The following is an 18,629-nucleotide window of genomic DNA, read 5'->3' as shown; positions in this document are numbered from 1 at the left end:
GAAAGAAGGAAAACGTATCGTCCAGGACTTTGAGTCTAAAAATCTAAAACTGCAAGAGTTTTGTAATCAGCTGGAGGACAAAGCAACTAAAGTGGAAGAAGAAAAGGACAAACTGGAGAAACGCTGCTCACAGATGCAGAGAAGGATCGATCAGATAGCGAGAAACAACTCCGAGCTCGTTAAGGGGATTTTGGTGGAATTCAATAACTTGAAGCGTGAAAACACTCAAATGCAGGCGCAAAAACAACAAGAAGACAAAATACATGAAGACCTGCAGCTCACGCTCCAAGAAATCCAGAAAAGAAATGAGCAGTTAGAAGACAAGCACAAAGAGGTCCAACAGAGAAATGCAGACATGCACAAGGACAAGCTGATACAGGAGGCAACATCCAAACAACTCAAAGACAAGCTTGAAGAACAACAAGCAACATTGGAAGAGGTGGAACAAAGATGTGAGAAACTTGAAGAACAAAACGCAGAAACCATCGATGAGCTGAGAAATCTCATCCTGGAGAAAAAAGCGCTCGTGGAAAAGTGCATGAAAAAAAAGAGAAAATGGTTCCACTTGTTCCGGAGGAGAGACGCTACTGCTTCCTCACCTGATGTAGCCTCGTCTTGCTCCACCTCTGTTAACCCCCCCAACCAGTCCCGGCCGTTGACTGTCCCCTCCTGAGCCTGGTTCTGCCGGAGGTTCCTGCCCGTTTAAAGGCAGTTTTTCCTCCCCACTGTCGCCAACTGCTTGCTCAGAGGGGATTGTTGGGCTTTTCTCTCCTCTGCCTTGTTTCTTCATTTACTTGTTTAACTTTTTTCAACTTATCTAAATAATAAACCAATTAAATTTATCCTTTGAGTATTTTTCATCTCATCTTTACAGAATCTTTCCAAAACATTTTCAAACATTCAGATCTGTCTTTTATTTTCTTCTTGAAGCCTCATAAATGGTGAACTAAAAACCCGGAACATGGTTTGAAACATAGTTTCAGCTGAAACTGGCATAACATGCTGTGTGTGTGTGTGTGTGTGTGTGTGTGTGTGTGTGTGTGTGTGTGTGTGTGTGTCAGGATATCACTAGTTAGGTCATCATGTTTAGACTCATTCACTCCAAAATTATTTAGGCCAAATCTTTAAAACAGTGTCATTTCATACACATTTTCAATTCACTTCAATCGCACAAATGCAGAAATAATTATTTGCAGTATCTTATTTATTATGAGAATGTCATGCCTGATCATTTGTACCTACACCACCAAAAATGGGGGCAAAAGGGAGGAGATCATGTTTAATCGGTTATAAGAAAAGGTCAGAAATATAAGTGCCGACATGAGCAGCGTCCACAGAAACCTCTGACTCTCAGCTCAAAGCTCATATAAACCATTTCTACAACCAGCAAACAAACAAAGACACCGAACAGTTAAAAGAGCAGTGATGTCACCACGAATCTGTGGTCAGGTAATATCCATGTTTTGATTGATGATTTTCTGGAGTTAAATGTGAACCGAAGCATATTTTGGGTGTTATATGCTATTAAATACTTTTTAATTTATTTAAAAGTATTTAATAGCATATAACACCCAAAACATGCTGGGTGTGGAAATAAGAAAATCAGAATTTCCTCTGTTTGAGTCACAGTAACTTTGACATAGTAACATTTGCAGTAAGTCCTAAATGTTCACCTTTAAAATCCCTCCCTCTGTTCATTTTGCCCACATCATGTTTCAGTGGTTGGCCTCAGGTTCTTCAGCTTCCTGACAGTCTGAAGTCAGCTGACAGAGTTTCACCTGCTAAATACACAGAAAATCTTGTTAAAGCCGCACAGTTTGCCCAACAGTAATATTCCCATTAAGCCCTTTCTAAACACTTTATAACAATGTGTCATCACTAAATTATAAACTTCTTCTCCAAATCTGCACGACTGCACTTAGTCACAGACTTTATTTAATTGTCCTGCGGCTGCTATCATATATTTGACCAAACAGTTCTTCTCACACAGTCACAGATATATTTCTCTCAATGCAAACTTCACTCATGTCTCAGACAGGAAACTTGAGTTTTTCTTTTTTTTCTGTCCCCACTCATTCAACTAATTTGCATATTGAGTCACATCTCGAGAAGTTGCCCTGACAACAGAAATGCATATTCAAAACATTGCTGCATAATTCAATTATTATTATTTTATTTTTATTTCTACAGTCGTCACTTCTTTTGCTCAATCAGCTGGAAACCACTTCTAATTCACTATTTTAAACCTGCTTTAAGCTTCTAATCCCTGGTTGGTCCTCCCAGTCTCTTTTTCCTTGTCACAAAAGTCGCTCTATTGTCCTGCAACTTCCTGAGTTATTCCTCAGCTTCAGCCTTTAAGTGTGTTAAATCTACACCATTCAGCATTTATGTCATGTATTCACATTCATGAGTGTAAGCATGTCTTCATTGCGTGTATGTTGTGTGTTCATATTAATATTGAGTGTAAGCTGGTCTTCGTTGCCTCGATGTGTTTTTATAATCAGATTTAATTCCTGCATCTTTGCGCTGAACTGTGGATTCAAACTGTCTCACTTCTGATTCTCTCCAAAAATAATTTCACATGTGACAATTTCTACATGTGTGTTTTCTATTTTTCTATTCATTTATGTATTATTAGTTCATTTATTTCTTTATCTCTCTCTCTTACTTTTTTTATTTACCTTTCTGTTGCGATGCTCTGGATGTTTCTAAACCCCACAAATGCAGTCTCACTGTTCAACCCAATTTTCCTATGCTGGCATCCTGGCAGCTGCACGCTTGACTTTTCTCAGTTCATGGGCAGTTATTTTGCGCCTTGGTTTTTCCACACGCTTCTTGCGACCCTGTTGACTATTTTGAATGAAACGCTTGATTGTTCGATGATCACGCTTCAGAAGCTTTGCAATTTTGAGACTGCTGCATCCCTCTGCAAGATATCTCACTATTTTTGACTTTTCTGAGCCTGTCAAGTCCTTCTTTTGACCCATTTTGCCAAAGGAAAGGACGTTGCCTAATAATTATGCACACCTGATATAGGGTGTTGATGTCATTAGACCACACCCCTTCTCATTACAGAGATGCACATCACCTAATATGCTTAATTGGTAGTAGGCTTTCGAGCCTATACAGCTTGGAGTAAGACAACATGCATGAAGAGGATGATGTGGACAAAATACTCATTTGCCTAATAATTCTGCACTCCCTGTAGACTTTTGTCTTATCGCCTTAACCTCCATGGTCTCAAATTCTTTAAGGATATAATTTCTTTTAACCGGATTAGGGCAAATTTCATTTATCAAAATATTCCTGATCACTTTGTTTGTAAACCTGCTGTCACCAAATTCAACTCCAGCTATGCAGAGCTGCCTCAGTCCAGGAGAAATTTTAGAGTGCACAATATCTTCTTTTATCATTGATCTCAAAGGGACTGGGATGGCTTTCACTGGGGATTTATATCTCTTAGCAGTACATCTTACATCAAATTTCTCACAGAACGTCTCATGTTTTAGTAAGACCCCATTATCATCCATAAAATGAGCTACAGCCCAAATCCCTTTAGATCTCCATTCATCCACGTACACAGATTTCCTACACAAACGGATATACCTGTTGTTCCATATAGGGGTGTTGTGAGGAGTAAAGCTATGTTTATAGATTAATTTCCAGTAGAGACGGACCTGCTGATGGAAAGCTGAGAGTTTAACAGGTAACGAACTGCAATCAAAGTCACAACGTAACAAAAAGTCTATTCCACCCATTTTGCCAAAAATCACATTGGGAATAATGTTCCAAAAGGAATTTTTGTTCCTAATGAAAGATCTTAACCATTTCAATTTTAGTACACCATTCATAACATCAAAGTCAGTGGCATTAGCCCCACCCTCTTCATAATTCTTAATCACATCATTTTTCTTTATATAATGACATTTGTTCCTCCATATGAACCTAAAATTAAGAGTATTTATAGATTTAATTAGTTTTGGAGGTATGGGCAGAGAAAAGGCTGGATAGATGAGTCTGGACAGACTGTCCATGTTGGTTAGCAAGCTTCTCCCAAACAGAGTTATGTCCCTTTGCAGCCACATGTTTAAAATTGACTTACACTTTTCTATATTGGTACAGATATTCTTATTTTCTGTTGATGTCTTATCCTTGCAAATTACAATGCCCAGATACTTCACCTCTTTTTTGATCTGCATATTATTTATTGCTTGCAGGGGACACTCATGCAGAGCTAGAATTTTGCATTTATTAATATTCAGCTGTAGGCCAGAAGCTTTGGAGAAATGGTTGATCGCCTGCAAGGCTAAAGGAATCTGGTCCTCATTTTTTAGAAACAGGGTGGTATCATCTGCCAGCTGACTGATTATTATCTGTTCACCCATCACAGTTAACCCCTTAATGTGACTGTTTTTAATCAAAATAATTCCTCTGACACAGAAGACCTACATTCCTGGTTTAATTCTTGCTGTCAAAAAATCATGGACTCTGTGGCTCCTTTAAAAACCAGGCAGCTTAAGGCTAAACCTGAGCCTTGGTTTAATGAGAGCAGTCGTGCTGTTAAGAGGGAATGTCGTCGAGCAGAACGGAGGTGGAAAAAGGATAAACTGCATGTATCATTTCAAATTCTCAAAGACTGCTGGCATCGCTACCAGAACACTGTTAAAGAGGCAAAAAGGGAATATTTTGCAAATATTATTTCTTCCAACTGTCATAACCCACGTGTGTTATTTAGGACCATTGACACTGTTCTTAATACTCCTTTGAATGTCTGTTTGGAAGTTTCTCCTGAGATTTGCAATGATTTTCTGAACTTTTTTATTGAAAAGGTTGTCACCATCAGGGCTCTTATCACAGCTCCTGACTCTGACCCCTCTGTCTCTGTCCCTTGCGCTGCTGTTTTCACTCAGTTTGAGCTTGTGACGCTCTCCTCTTTAGAGGATGTGGTTCGCCATATTAAGCCCACAGGTTCCCCACGGGATCCTGTCCCTCCACAATTCTTTAAAGAAATTTTTCCTAGTATACAACAGTATGTCCTTGACATTATTAACAGCAGTCTGTCTTCTGGTGTGGTTCCTGCAAATTTCAAACATGCAGTAGTACAGCCACTGCTTAAGAAACCTGGCCTTGATCACACAGTTTTAGCGAACTATAGGCCTATTTCCAAGCTGCCTTTAGTCTCCAAGGTTTTAGAGAAAATTGTTTTTAGTCAACTGAAAGATTTTCTAGATGAAAATGGAATCTTTGAGGTTTTTCAGTCAGGTTTTAAAACCCTTCACAGCACAGAATCTGCATTACTAAGGGTTTTTAATGACATCCTTCTGGCATGTGATTCTGGTAACCATGTTGTTCTTGTCTTGCTTGACCTAACTGCTGCCTTTGACACAGTAGACCACAATATTTTAATTTCTCGATTACATGATGTAGTGGGTATTGGTGGCACTGCACTCAATTGGTTTAGGTCTTATTTGTCAGATAGAACTTTCTCTGTCAGCCTTCTCGGTTACGAATCGTCTTCTGCTCCTCTGTCATGTGGTGTCCCACAGGGCTCAATTTTAGGGCCACTGCTCTTTTCTCTGTATCTACTGCCTCTGGGTTCTATCCTTAGAAGGCATGGGATCTCATTTCACTGTTATGCCGATGACTGCCAAATTTATTTGACACTAAAACGCAAGGATGCCATCTCCATAAAACCTCTCTTGACATGTCTAGATGACATTAAAGCTTGGTTGGCTCGAAACTTTTTAAATTTAATAAAAAGAAAACAGAAGTGTTGGTTTTTGGACCCAGTGGTCCCTGTGAGTCCTCCTCTGTTGTTTTAGGATCCCTGGAAGTCTATTTTAAATCTGTTGTTACTGACCTTGGTTTTAAGTTGGACAGTGATTTTAAATTGGACAACCAAATCAGAGCAGTGGTGAAGTCCAGTTTTTATCATTTAAGGCGACTGGCAAGACTAAAATCTTTTCTTTCGAGGCAGCACCTTGAAACAGTGATCCATGCTTTTATTTCTTCCCGCCTGGACTACTGTAACTCACTTTATGTGGGGGTCAGTCAGTCATTGCTCTCACGTCTGCAGCTGGTTCAAAATGCGGCTGCACGACTCCTAACAGGAACTCGAAAAAGAGAGCATATAACCCCCGTGCTGGCCTCTCTGTACTGGCTGCCTGTGTCTTTTAGAGTTAATTTTAAAATTCTTATGTTTGTTTTTAAATGTCTACACAGTCTTGCCCCGCCTTACCTCTCTGAGCTTCTTCATCCCCACATACCCTGTCGGTCTCTCAGGTCAGCTGACCAGCTGCTCCTGGAGGTACCGAGATCCAGGAGGAAGCTCAGAGGGGACAGGGCCTTCTCTATTGTGGCTCCAAAATTATGGAATAATTTGCCCATGCATGTTAGAGAGGCCCCTTCACTGTCCACTTTTAAATTACGTCTTAAAACCCACTTTTATTCCTTGGCTTTTAACCTCAGTGAGACTTAGTTTCTTTTTTAATGCAGTAGTTATTTAATTAATGATTTCACTCTTCTTTTATTTGTTTTTTATTTATATCTCATGTAATTTTATTTTACAGTTCCAATGTACAGCACTTTGTGTCAGCTGTGGTTGTTTTAAAGTGCTTTATAAATAAAGTTGATGATGATGATGATGATGAAAATAGACAACAGCTCAGCAACCATGATGAACAGAAGTGGTGAGCTGCTACATCCCTGCCTTATCCCTCTATTAACCTCAAACCTTGAACATGTACCATGTTCTAGCAAAACAGAGCTGTTAATGTCATTATATAGCATCTCTATAACATTGATAAATTCCTCTCCAAAACCAAAAGACTGCAGAGTTTTTCATATGAACGTATGTTCAACTGAGTCAAATGCTTTGTAAAAATCCAAGAACAGGATGTACCCTCTCTCTTGGATTAATTCACTGTATTCAAGGAGATCCAAAACCAGCCTAATATTGTTATGAATTAGTCTTCCTTTCAAAAAACCTGATTGTGTTTCACTGATAATGTTTGAGATGCCTTTCTTTAGCCTCTCAGCTACAGCTCCAGACAGGATCTTATAGTCAGTGTTTAGTAAGGTGATGGGTCTTAAATTGTCTAAAATTCTTTTATCCTTACCCGATTTAGGGATCAGGGTTATCAGCTTGTTTCATGCTCGGCATCACTTCTTTTTTCTCTATCGATTCCTTTAATGCATCAAACAATAAAGTTCTTAGGTCCTTCCAGAAGAATTGATAAAAATTAGTAGTGAGTCCATCTGTCCCTGGGGACTTGTTTAATGCCATTTTCATGACCACCAAATCCAGTTCCTCAATTTTAAGCTCTGAATCACACAGATCTTTGAACGGCTTGTCAATACATGGGATGAGATTATGAATCTTATCAAAGAAACTATCAGAATCAGCTGCTGAATATTCTGAGGAGTACAATTTGGAATAAAAAGTGAAGACTTCTTTTTCAATCTTTCTGAAATCTTTACATTCAGTCCCATTTATCAACAAGCTTGAGATTAGATTTCTCTGCTGTCTGCACTTTTCCAGCTTACTAAAATATGATGAGTTCTTTTCACCTACCTCAATCCACTTGGCTCTCGATCTTATAAAGGCACCCTGGGCTTTCTCTAGGTAAAGATCGTCTAATTTAGTTTGTAACTCCATCAATTTATTCTTTTCTTGCACGTTTAGTTTTTCTTTACTACAGCACTGAGTTATTTCACGAAGTAAATTACTTTCATATTCCCGTTTTTCCCTGTTCAGTTCTTTGCAGAATTTTATAGTGAATTCTCTGATTTTGAATTTAATAAGTTCCCATTTCTGTATATTACCCACTACTGAGTCATCATTTTTTATATCTGTAATTTTATGTCTAATTTTATCACAATACTTGTCCTTATTTAAAAGGCTGGCATTAAATTTCCAATATCCCCTGCTACTACGTTTCATCCTTGTTGGTTCTAAGACAAGATCAATGAAACAGTGATCAGATAGGGGTGCTTTGGAGATTTTAGATGGTGAAGTACACCTCAAAATGTCATCGCTCACTAACCAATAATCAATTCTTGACCTGCTTTCTCCATTAGGTTTAAACCATGAATAATTCTTAACTCCAGGATTCAAACTTCTCCAAATGTCTGTAAAATTATTATCACTAGAAAAGTTCTCAATAATGTTATTCTGTTGCCTCCTTCCTAAGCGAGGAGGCCATCTGTCCATCCATTCATCTGAGGTCATGTTCCAGTCTCCTCCTACTAGGATGTAATCTGTGGGGTACATAACTTTAAACTCTGAAATAACATTTGTTAGATTTTCCAATAGACGTTTATTTTGACCTTCGTTATTATGTCCATAAAGATTTGTAACAATTAGAAATATACCTTCGCTCTTCAAGCTGCAGTTGACCAATGACCCTCACTATCAGCTTTATATGTTATAATCTCCCCTGGGAACTTATTAAAACAAATCGCCACACCTCCAGATCTGTTAGATCCACGACTGAAAAGAATCTTGTCTCCCCACTGATTAGCCCAAAAGGTAACATCGGCATCCACAGAGTGAGTCTCTTGTAAAAACAGACAGTGACATTTTTGCCCCTTGCAAAATAAAAAAAGTGCCTTTCTCTTAACAATTTCCTTCAAACCCCGAACGTTTAATGAACCAAAAGAAATTTTTGAGTGAACCATAATAAGAGTATGCTAAGAAAATAACTTTTTTTTTTAAAAAGAAAAGAAAAATATATAAACATGAGTTTAAATTGTAACACTTGTCACCAACTCAGTGACTAATAACCTTTAACTTTAAGTAGAACTCTTTTGTCCCATTAATAATATTCCACTGTATACAGTCTTACATCAAGTCTTTCATTCAACGTCGATGATCCTCCGTCCTTCGATGTATCCATGAGGACCCCGGAAAAAGGCCCGTTTCCCAGCCCGTCTGGCTTGTTCAATTTGCGGCCACAGCCGCCTCCTCTCTTCCCAGTCCTCCCGCGGCAGTACCTCAGCGAAGTGGAAACCGCCGTTCTTACAGACAGCCGAATCTTTGGTGCGACGCCAAATCTCCTCTTTCACGTGTCTCAGAGCAAACAGAATGATGATATGTCGGACCTTGTTCTCAATCTTCTTCCCAACTCTATGCACCACATCCACAGATTCTTCAAGCTTTGATATCATATCAGGTGCGATCTTGCCAAGAATTCCAATAACCAGCGATCTGACACCTTCATCTCTTTTCTCTTCTAATCCTTTAATCCGGAGGCACCACCTCATTTTGTACCTTTCTTGCTCTCACACTCTCTCCTTGAGATCGTAGTTATCTTTGGTCAACTGCTCGTTTCGTCTCTCCAACTCTTTAACCTTTTGTTTACATTCTTTCACCTCCTCCGAGTTGAACTGAACCGCTTTGGCTAGGCTGGCTAGCATCGTACTAGCTTGCTTGCATTGCACACTCAGGTCAGCTAGCTGCTCGTCCACTCTTTTTTCAAGGTTTTTTCTACGTAGTCATGATCCGTTCCTTCTCTGCGGTCTTCCTTTCCATCACATGGCGATGTTGTTTCTTGTTTTTTGAGGTCGAGTTTGAATTTAGCAGGTTTAACTATACTTGGGGCAGTCATTTTACTACTTTCGAGTGGAAACAATAACGAACACAAAGTAAATTCTGGGACAAGTTCAACGAGCTCCTAATTCGTGCGACTGCTCAACTCGCCATCTTGCGCCACCGTCTCACTACTAGATGAACTTGTGACACACATCTGCAGCAGAGGCTGAGTGGCTGCTCTCACACCTGGAGCATCCAAATCGACCCACAAACACGCTGAAAGATGCAATGCCATCAATGTGGATTGTCAAGACTGAGAGACCTCTTCCCTCTGACCCCTCCCCAAACCCTCAAACCCTCCTACCCACCTCGACATACAAACTCTGTGTGGCTTCACGTGTTCTGTTGATGTTTACATGATCGAAATAACTTGAACACAAACACAAACAAACAAAGAGGAAGACCGCACCGGAAGGAAAACACTACAAGTCCCAGCATCCTCTGTGTTTAGGGAGCAGCAGTGAAAGTGAAAGCAGGAGGAGGAAGGTGGAGCTGAGGCAGGTGAGTGTTAACATGAATATGTTTCTTCTTATGACATAAAATAATTCCACGCTGTTCGTGTCTGTGGGTGAAATGTGAGGCCGGTCGGCTCCTCTGAGCGCTGGTTTCCTGTAAGTAGAGAGGAAGTGAGTTTAGCTGAGCCTCCGTTTAGTGTGAGAGAGCAGGAGGAGAGTGAGAGCTGTGCTGAGGCAGGGTGAGTGTTAACACCGCTCTGACATTACTGTGTCTCTGTGGCGGGAACAACAGGCTCCGTCAGTGGAGGCAAAAATAATCAGACTTTGGTTTTTCAAAGGAAACAACTTTATGTCGGAAGTTCCCGCACGCTCATTGGATAACGATGTGTCAATCTCGAGCTATTAGCCAATGAGCGTGCGGATTCACAGAAAGACCCGCCTTTATCACGGGACTTTAAAAACTACAATGGCGACAGAAACTCCGTGAGTGGAGTTCAGGGTGACGTTATGAAACTGTGACGTTTGAGCCACTTCCCGTTGATCGTGAAACTGATGGTTTCTGGTGTTTGGGTCTGTTTTTCTGTATTTATGCAGATAAAGTGTAAACTCAGATGAATTATACCATCAAATGTTAAAGGAAAATATCAGGATGAGTGTCTGTGAGCTGAGAAGGACGTGAAGCGAGCAGTTTATCCCAGAGCTGAAGCTGCTCTGTGTGCAGAGATGAGCTCAGATTCCTGCTGTGATTGATCAACAGTCACAGAAATGTAGACTTGTAGTTATTACTGCAGTATGGTCACAGCAGATACTGATAAACATGTATTATGAGGATGGATGATCAAGTTTCTCACTCTCTCCTTTAAATCTCAGTTTTTTTCTTCTTCACAGTTTATCTGTTAATTTATTAATGAATAACACTGAAAGAGTTTCTGTTATATTTCCCCTTGAACATCAGCTTATTAGGGCGGCATTAGGAAATAGCCCCCCTCCAAAGAATGAATAAATGAATGATGATAATAATAAAATGATTCAAAAGCAGAGCTCAGAGTGGTAGAATGGTCAAACATGGATCCACGGGTGGTTCAACTGCATTTGGTGACGTGACTAAAGCAAATCTTTCAAATAATCCCACCATCAACGGGATGTTGTCTCCTTTACTACGGTTACTTTACTTGGTCGCCGTGTGAATTTCTTTGAAATGAACCAAATTCTTTTATTTGTCGGTTGTTGCATATTTAACCTCTACAGTCAGGAAAGGAGGAGATGAGGCCTCAACAATGTTGGGTTGTAGCTGTGGTTCAGGTTAGAGTGAGTGTCCATGGAATAAATGTAAGTCAGTGAACTGGAAACATGACTGTGTTCAAACTTTGTTTTCCTTTTTATAATGAGTCTAATCAAAGGTGGACAGAAGTATCTCCACTGTGACTTTTCTGTGTCACCATCAGAGCTTCTGCACAGTGTTTCTGGGGCAGATAACATTGCAGCATTATGGAGACATTATGGAGACAAAAAGAAAAGCGTCTGGACTTCTTTAAGTTAAACTTAAAGAAGTCCAGACGCTTTTCTTGGACTGTTGGTTTCAGTGTTGAGTCTCATTCACACACTCCCTCAGACTCTTCACACACTGATTTGCTGACATAAACACACTCCTGTGTGCTTTCTTGGCTTCACACACACACTGAGGACCATCTACAGACTGTGAGCTCCGTCTTCTTTGTCTTTGGAGCCGAACTCTGACAAAGTTAGGAACAAAACTTTCTCCAGCGTGTGAACTTTCCTCCTAGACTCAGTCTGAGCAGTCAGACCACATATTTCTACAGCAGCACATGAAGGTGTGGCTCACACACACACAGGTGAAGGAAACAGCTGCAGTATTAAAAACTGCTTCACTGTCTACAAATATATGAACTGAATGTTTCTTTCAGGCTGTAAAAACCTTATTTATCCTCCATTACAGTCCTGCATTCAGAGCATTACTTCTGTTATATTAGTACATGTATTTTATTCTGATGAACACATGAAACTCTGAGCTGGATTGAATCCATTGAATCAGAGTCCAGGACTCAGACTAAACACACTGAATGTGTCCTGAGCTCGGCCGCTGTTCCACAGTAACTGCTGTCAGAGTCACTGTTACTGAGTTAGCTTAGCTAGCAGAGCAGCTAGCAGTTAGAGTATGAACTCTGTAAGCAGTCAGCTCGGTCCTGGACATGGTTACTGACATAAAGCTGCTCTCTGCAGCCATGTTTGACCTGCTGCTTTGTAGGACTACAGTAATGGAGGATTTGGAGGCTGAACTGGGCTCTGTGACACTTTTTGTAGTGAACTGATGAAAGCTGCGTCTCAGATGGATGTTAGTCCAACACATCAGACACGACCTCTGCAGCTCTCAGTTGATGTGCACATGAATGATTTGTGTTTCCTCTGCAGGTGAAGGTAGAAAGTGTGTGTGAGCTGATGTGAACTGAGCAGCATGGATCAGTGTGAGGACAGAGAGGAGGGAGTCCCTCCCTCTAAAAGCACTCTGTGTGGGGAACATGAGAGCCAGACCAAAGCTCAGAGGTGAGATGACCATCTCTAACTGTCCATGACTCTTCTCCATGTCACAGCTCAGCACTCACATCACTGCTCCATCATTATTCACACTCATACCTCTGTGTGTGTTGTTTTAAAGCCCAGAGCTGTGGGGCGTACCAGGCTCAGCTGGACATAACCCTGAAACTAATCCAGAGCCTGGACCTGAACCCAGCTGTGTTTCCTTAAAGAGCAACGACTCGAAGGGTGTTGGTGTAAACTTTAACAAAAGACTGTTATGTGACAAAGAGTAAGTACATTATTTTTATGAGTTTCACATTGTTCATCATGTCTTTAATTTAATGTTTCCAGTTTTTCCTTCCTGTCTCATGAAGCTGTGACATTTATTGTTTTTCTTTTAGGATCAATAAGAGGCCAGAATCTCCTGGACCTGAACCCAGCTGTGTTTCCTTAAAGAGCAACAGGTCGAAGGATCCTTTTATAGACTTTAAAGGCTGTTCTTCTGCTGCTGAGAGGTAATGTGTGTCTAGATGTTGTTCCTGACTCTGTATTTCTGAATAAATCCTCATGTTTAATATCAACTCAGCTCTTTTTCACACATTTCTATGTTGGTATGTGAAGCGGTGTGTGTTGGAGTGTTTCCACAAACACAGCAGTCAGAGTGGAAAGAGTGGATGTTGTAGGAGGTGTTTGTGTAGTGAAGAGGCTGAGTGTCTGTAGGACTCCAGCTGCTCCAGCAGGTGTCTCCTTTGTGCTTTGCTTCAAACACAGTGTAGGGAGGAGCTTCCACTCAGGTGTTTCAGGTGTTGCTGGATGGAGGAGGACAAATAGTTTTTCCCTTCAGTGACACTTCAGCAGCTCAATGTTCTGGGAGATGTTTGTCTTTATGAAGGTTTATGGATTCTTGTTCTTACTTTGGTTAAACTGAGCAACACATTTTCCATCTAACATTTAAAGTAAATTTCCAGGTGAATAAAAGATCTGCAGCTGCAGCCTCTGTGATGTTTCACAGTCTGAAAGTAACAAATTCAACCAGAGTTCAAACAAAGGCTTAATATACGTGTGTGTTTGATATAATGCCAACAAGTACAAACAGGTGTTCTTACAGGTCTTAATCACAGAGCTCTGATAAGTCTGGTGACTTTCACACTCAGCAATTTTGCTGCCTTTTATTTTATATTGGCCTTTTTAAAGCCCTTCAAAGTCTCCCACATTCATACAGAGCTTTTAACACCAAACTCCTTTACAGTCCTTCTCCTCTCACACACGATCACACGACTGATTTGTCTGCAGCAGCTGTGTTACTGCTAGTATTTTATTATGTGTGTAATCTCCTCATATTGTTCCTGTGGTTTAGTTTGACTTCCTTCTGCAAACTCAGCTGCTCTGTTGCTGATACACGTCTCCATGAATATGATTGATCAGATGCTGCCAACACCATGTGTTTCATGTGAGCGCTCAGCTGAAACCCTGGGTTGACTTATCGAGTTAATAACAAGCTTCACGTGACTGTGAATGCTAAAGTGAATCAGATAAAGGAAAGAGACCCTGCTAATGTTGGACTCACTTCTTAGTGTAGATCCCAGGAGGAAGTTCAACATAGCCATTCTTTGTGCTAGCTCGACCAAACCTGAGAGCACAGTGCAGGATAATGATCATCATCTGTCTCTGTCAAGGACATTTAAAATCCACAAATAACAAACATAATTATATTTGATCATTAAAAATGATGATTAAACAAAGTGTCAAACATACTTAAGTAGAAGGACTGATGTTTGTGTTAAAATACCCTCTTAAAGCTGAAATAATGATTCAACTTCTTTACTCAAGTAAAGGTAAAAGAGTCCAGGCTCTGAAATGTACTCACAGTATTAAAGTAAAAACGCCATCTTTGAAGGAAATTTCTGCCAGTTTTTGTGCAAAGTTCCCTGAATTTCTACCTCCAACATTAATATGAGAAAATTATCTGAACTTTTATTCTAATGAATTTAATCAGCTTGAACATTTTGTAGCACAAAAGTAGAAAAAACTCAAAGGGAATCAAAAATAGCTCCGTTTGCTGTTGCCTGCATTGTAGATGGGCGGCTTTGCCTCAACACCTAAACAGGAAAATGAGTTTAGTCAAGTATTAAAGTGGGATTGAAGAGGTGAGGAAACCAGAGATCAGGTGTTGTGGTGCAGCATTAAGATAAGATGGGGCCTGATTATTTAAGACCTTGTATGCAGTGTTGGGTAAGTTACTTTAAAATAGTAACTTAATTACATTACTAGTTACTTCTCTCAAAAGTAACTCAGTTACTTCAAGTTACTCGTTATTTTCAAAGTAACTAGTTACTAGGGAAAGTAACTTTGGTTTTACTCAGAATTCTCTTGTTAATGTGTTGCTTCCATAACTTTGCCAGTCTTCTAGCTTGCTTACTTGCCACAGTGCACTGTGCCACCTACCAATAGAAAGGAAAAGATAATGTGCATATTTCCACGAGAGAAATCCCACGCCTGGACCGTCATTGACTGCTGCCATGACTCTAGCCTACGTCACAGCGTCATGTGCGCCTTTTACATCCAACACAAAAACTGCAGTCGTGGTGCTTTGATTGTACTCAGAACTTGGAAATTCTGCCTTCTGAATAGGAAGATGTAGGTAACACCAGACTGCAGATGAGCTGCTTACAGGGCTGGACTGGGACAGAAAATTGGTCCGGGCATTTTGACTAGAGACCGGCCCACCATTATAGGAAAAACATAAAGCCTTTGAATGAAAACAAACGCTGTTGTGACAGTGATGTTCACTGTTTTGATGGTATATATGCATCAATCTATCAATCGTTTGTTGTAAGATTCAGATAATTATTTTTTAAAAGCTAGACATTTTAAATAAGAATAAGAAAGAAAAGTATTTCCTTGTGCCCACCTCTCCCTGTTAATGCCCTACATGCCCCCCTGGCAACACTTTGCTAGATCCGCACCTGCACAGTTACCAGCTGTCAGCTACCTAAAAAAGGATCCTGGTGTTATTTGTCTCTCAGAAACAGTTCATAACTTCCCTTCAACTCATTCATGTCACCTAAAAGGTAAACCTGTTTCTCCATCTCTCCATCACCTGTTCAGCTCTGATGATCCAGTAAGGACATCTCCTGGTTTCATCTTCATGTTTCCCTCTCACCAGATAACCAAACCGACATCATGACCAGCAGCTTTACAGCTGTGGCTCCATCAAACATCAGCTGATACTAGAAATTAATATTAAATAAATTCTAACAACAGCTGATCAAGCTTAAAAGTGCTGCTGTTGTTTACCGCGACATCCGCTGGTTTCCTCTTTCTGGCGCAAAGTGAGCGATAAACAAACAAGAGAGCCGATCAGCTGATCATTGATCAGTTTTCATGATTGAAGTAGAAACGGGAGAGGGAGGGGGGAGAATGAGAGAAGAAGAGGCAGCTGTGCAGCAAAGACACAGAATAACTCCAGCTTTGTGCCTTTTTCATTGTAGCTGAATTACGGGACAAACTGTTCCTTTTCACCTCAATAAGAAACGCGTAATATTTTCTCTGAATACCAGACGGGACGGTTGGCAACTCTAATAACTTATGAACAAAATAAAGTTCAACATCATTAACTTCATAGCACCACCCAGCTGTATAGAAACTCCGTCATGCTAGCTAGCACGCAGTACGGAAAAAGTCAGAATAACGAAAATAAACTCCACCTAAACTTGGTTCATATCTGACCCAGAGAGACTGCAGGTCATAACTTCTTACCTGAAGTTCAGTTCACACTTGGACCGGCGGCCGCCTCGGGTCTCTTTTCCTTCTGCGTCCCCTTTCCTTCATCCACCTGCTGGCCTCCACCACTTGCTAATGTTACTGAATCTGTGGAAGCTCCGCGATAGCCACCACACGAAGTAACGAGTAACGACCCTATCTAAATCTCAGTAACGACTAACGCGTTCCTGATTTTGGCATAATAACTAGTTACCGTGCTCGTTACCACAATAATAACGTAGTTACTGTAACGCGTTACTTAACTCATTCACTGCCAGCCATTGGCAGTGAATGAGTTAAACCCATTGACTCATGCACTGCAATTGACGGCTATAGATGTCAATGGCAGTGAATGAGTTAATAACGCGTTAGTCCCAACACTGCTTGTATGTGAGGAGCAGGATTTTGAATTCTGGATTTAACAGGAAGTCAATGAAGGGAAGCCAAAACAGGAGAAATCTGCTCTCTCTTTCTAGTCCCTGTCAGGACTCTTGCTGCAGCATTTTGGATCAGCTGAAGGCTTTTCAGGGAGTTTTTAGGACATCCTGATAATAATGAATTACAGTCGTCCAGCCTGGAAGTAATAAATGCATGAACTAGTTTTTCAGCGTCACTCTTTTTAGCGTTTTTTAACAACAAGCTTCTATCTATTAGGGCTCTTGTCTCGCCGACTGCTGCCTCAGATCAGAGTCTTTCTCCTGTGTGCTCAGCTGTCTTAGAGCAGTTTGATCCCGTCTCCCTTAATGACTTGACTGCGGTAGTTCGTAACCTAAGATCATCACACTGCCCCTCTGATTGTCGCCCCCCAACTACTCTTTCAAGGATTGTCAGGTTGGAGATCGGCCTATAATTAGCTAAGACAGCTGGGTCTAGGGATGCTTTTTAAGTAAAGGTTTAACTACAGCCAGCTAGCGATGGGTACCGTTTAGATTTGAAAACCTGCTAAATCAGAATCAGTTGCTGATGACGGCTTTTTTCTTTTACATTAATCACGTATAATCTTAACTCAAAGTGAACATAGACTTGATTGAAGTAACTCAGATCAGCCAATTCAAAATGCTAATTCAATCAACTCTGAGTTCATGGCTAGACTCAGTTTGTTGGCCCTGCACCTTAAAACTATTCCCTGTTTGTCTCTCGTGTTTTTTGGATATTGTTTTCACATCTTATGTCACGGCTAGCGGGGCGAGCCATGTTGAATTTAATAAAGGACCCAAGATGCCGACACTGCTGTGAAGTGAGTGAGCTTTATTGAAACGGTGAAGTGCAGTGGAGATGGCCTGTGCAGAAGCTAAGATAACCTCTACTGAAAAACTAAAAAACTAACCTGAAACCTTAAACGGAGACACGGGGAGACAACACAGACGAACCAGCAAGAAGCAGGAGAAAACAAAGGGCTCATATACACAAAAGAGCCATCAGGGAATGAGAAAAGGGAGACACAGCAGGATTCATTGGACATAACCAGACAAGGGGAAGCAAAAGTAGACACACTAACATAGGACATGGCACTGTCAAAATAAAACAGAAAGTGAACACAGAGACACAATACTAACACAGTACAGAGGGAACACAGAAACCAAAACCTCAGAACTAGAAAATCTTAATCAGAATGAAATTGTAACAAAAGACAATAACAATCAAAACAAAACCACTGAGTCCACAGACTCGGGACATACATCGGCTCAAACTGTGGTCATAAATATTTTGTACTTGTAAATCAGACTGTGTAGTTGTGAACTGAGTTTTGTAACATTGTAAAACAAAATATCTGGAAAGTTCATGTTTTTGCGTTCATTGATTTGTGTGTGTAAAAATGTAATAAATGTAAGAAACATTAGAACTACTTTTGCTGACACAAAGTTTGGCGAGCACTGCAAGTTGTCCCTTTAAACCAGTCACTGATATAAAGAGAGCACCTTGTTCCAGGGCATCTGAGCATGGAGGGAAAGCTTTATGCAGGAGATGGTAAGAGCTGTTGGGACTAAAGAAACTGAGCAGAAAACTACAGACATCTGGAAACTGAGTTGTTAATTCTCAGTGGGATCAGCAGGACTAGCAAAGCTTCACCATGACTGTCATCTGATTGACTGAACCCATCCAAACATCACTTCATGGACCTTTAGCTTGTGTCTGTGTGTGGACAGACATAACATGAGCTAATTATACATTACTCCTCCACAGAGTGGACCAGCAGAGAGCAGAGGTTTCCACTGGTCAGTCTGCACAGCAGCATCAAACACACCTGGACTCTGTGGTTATGGTTTGTAGTACTACGTTTACAT

General features: G+C 40.5%; 1 protein-coding gene across 1 annotated transcript in view; it reads left to right on the top strand.

Annotated features, from left to right (window-relative positions):
* LOC113035147 (protein TANC1-like) overlaps positions 1-18,629 on the top strand; it is a 388,820-nt gene that overhangs the window by 215,015 nt on the left and 155,176 nt on the right. The window lies entirely within an intron of this gene.

This window comes from Astatotilapia calliptera, chromosome 3 (genome assembly GCF_964374335.1).
Source record: "Astatotilapia calliptera chromosome 3, fAstCal68.1, whole genome shotgun sequence".
Lineage (NCBI taxonomy): Eukaryota > Metazoa > Chordata > Actinopteri > Cichliformes > Cichlidae > Astatotilapia > Astatotilapia calliptera.
The sequence above is the reverse complement of the archived record's forward strand: the minus strand, read 5'-3'. Positions and strand labels throughout refer to the sequence as shown.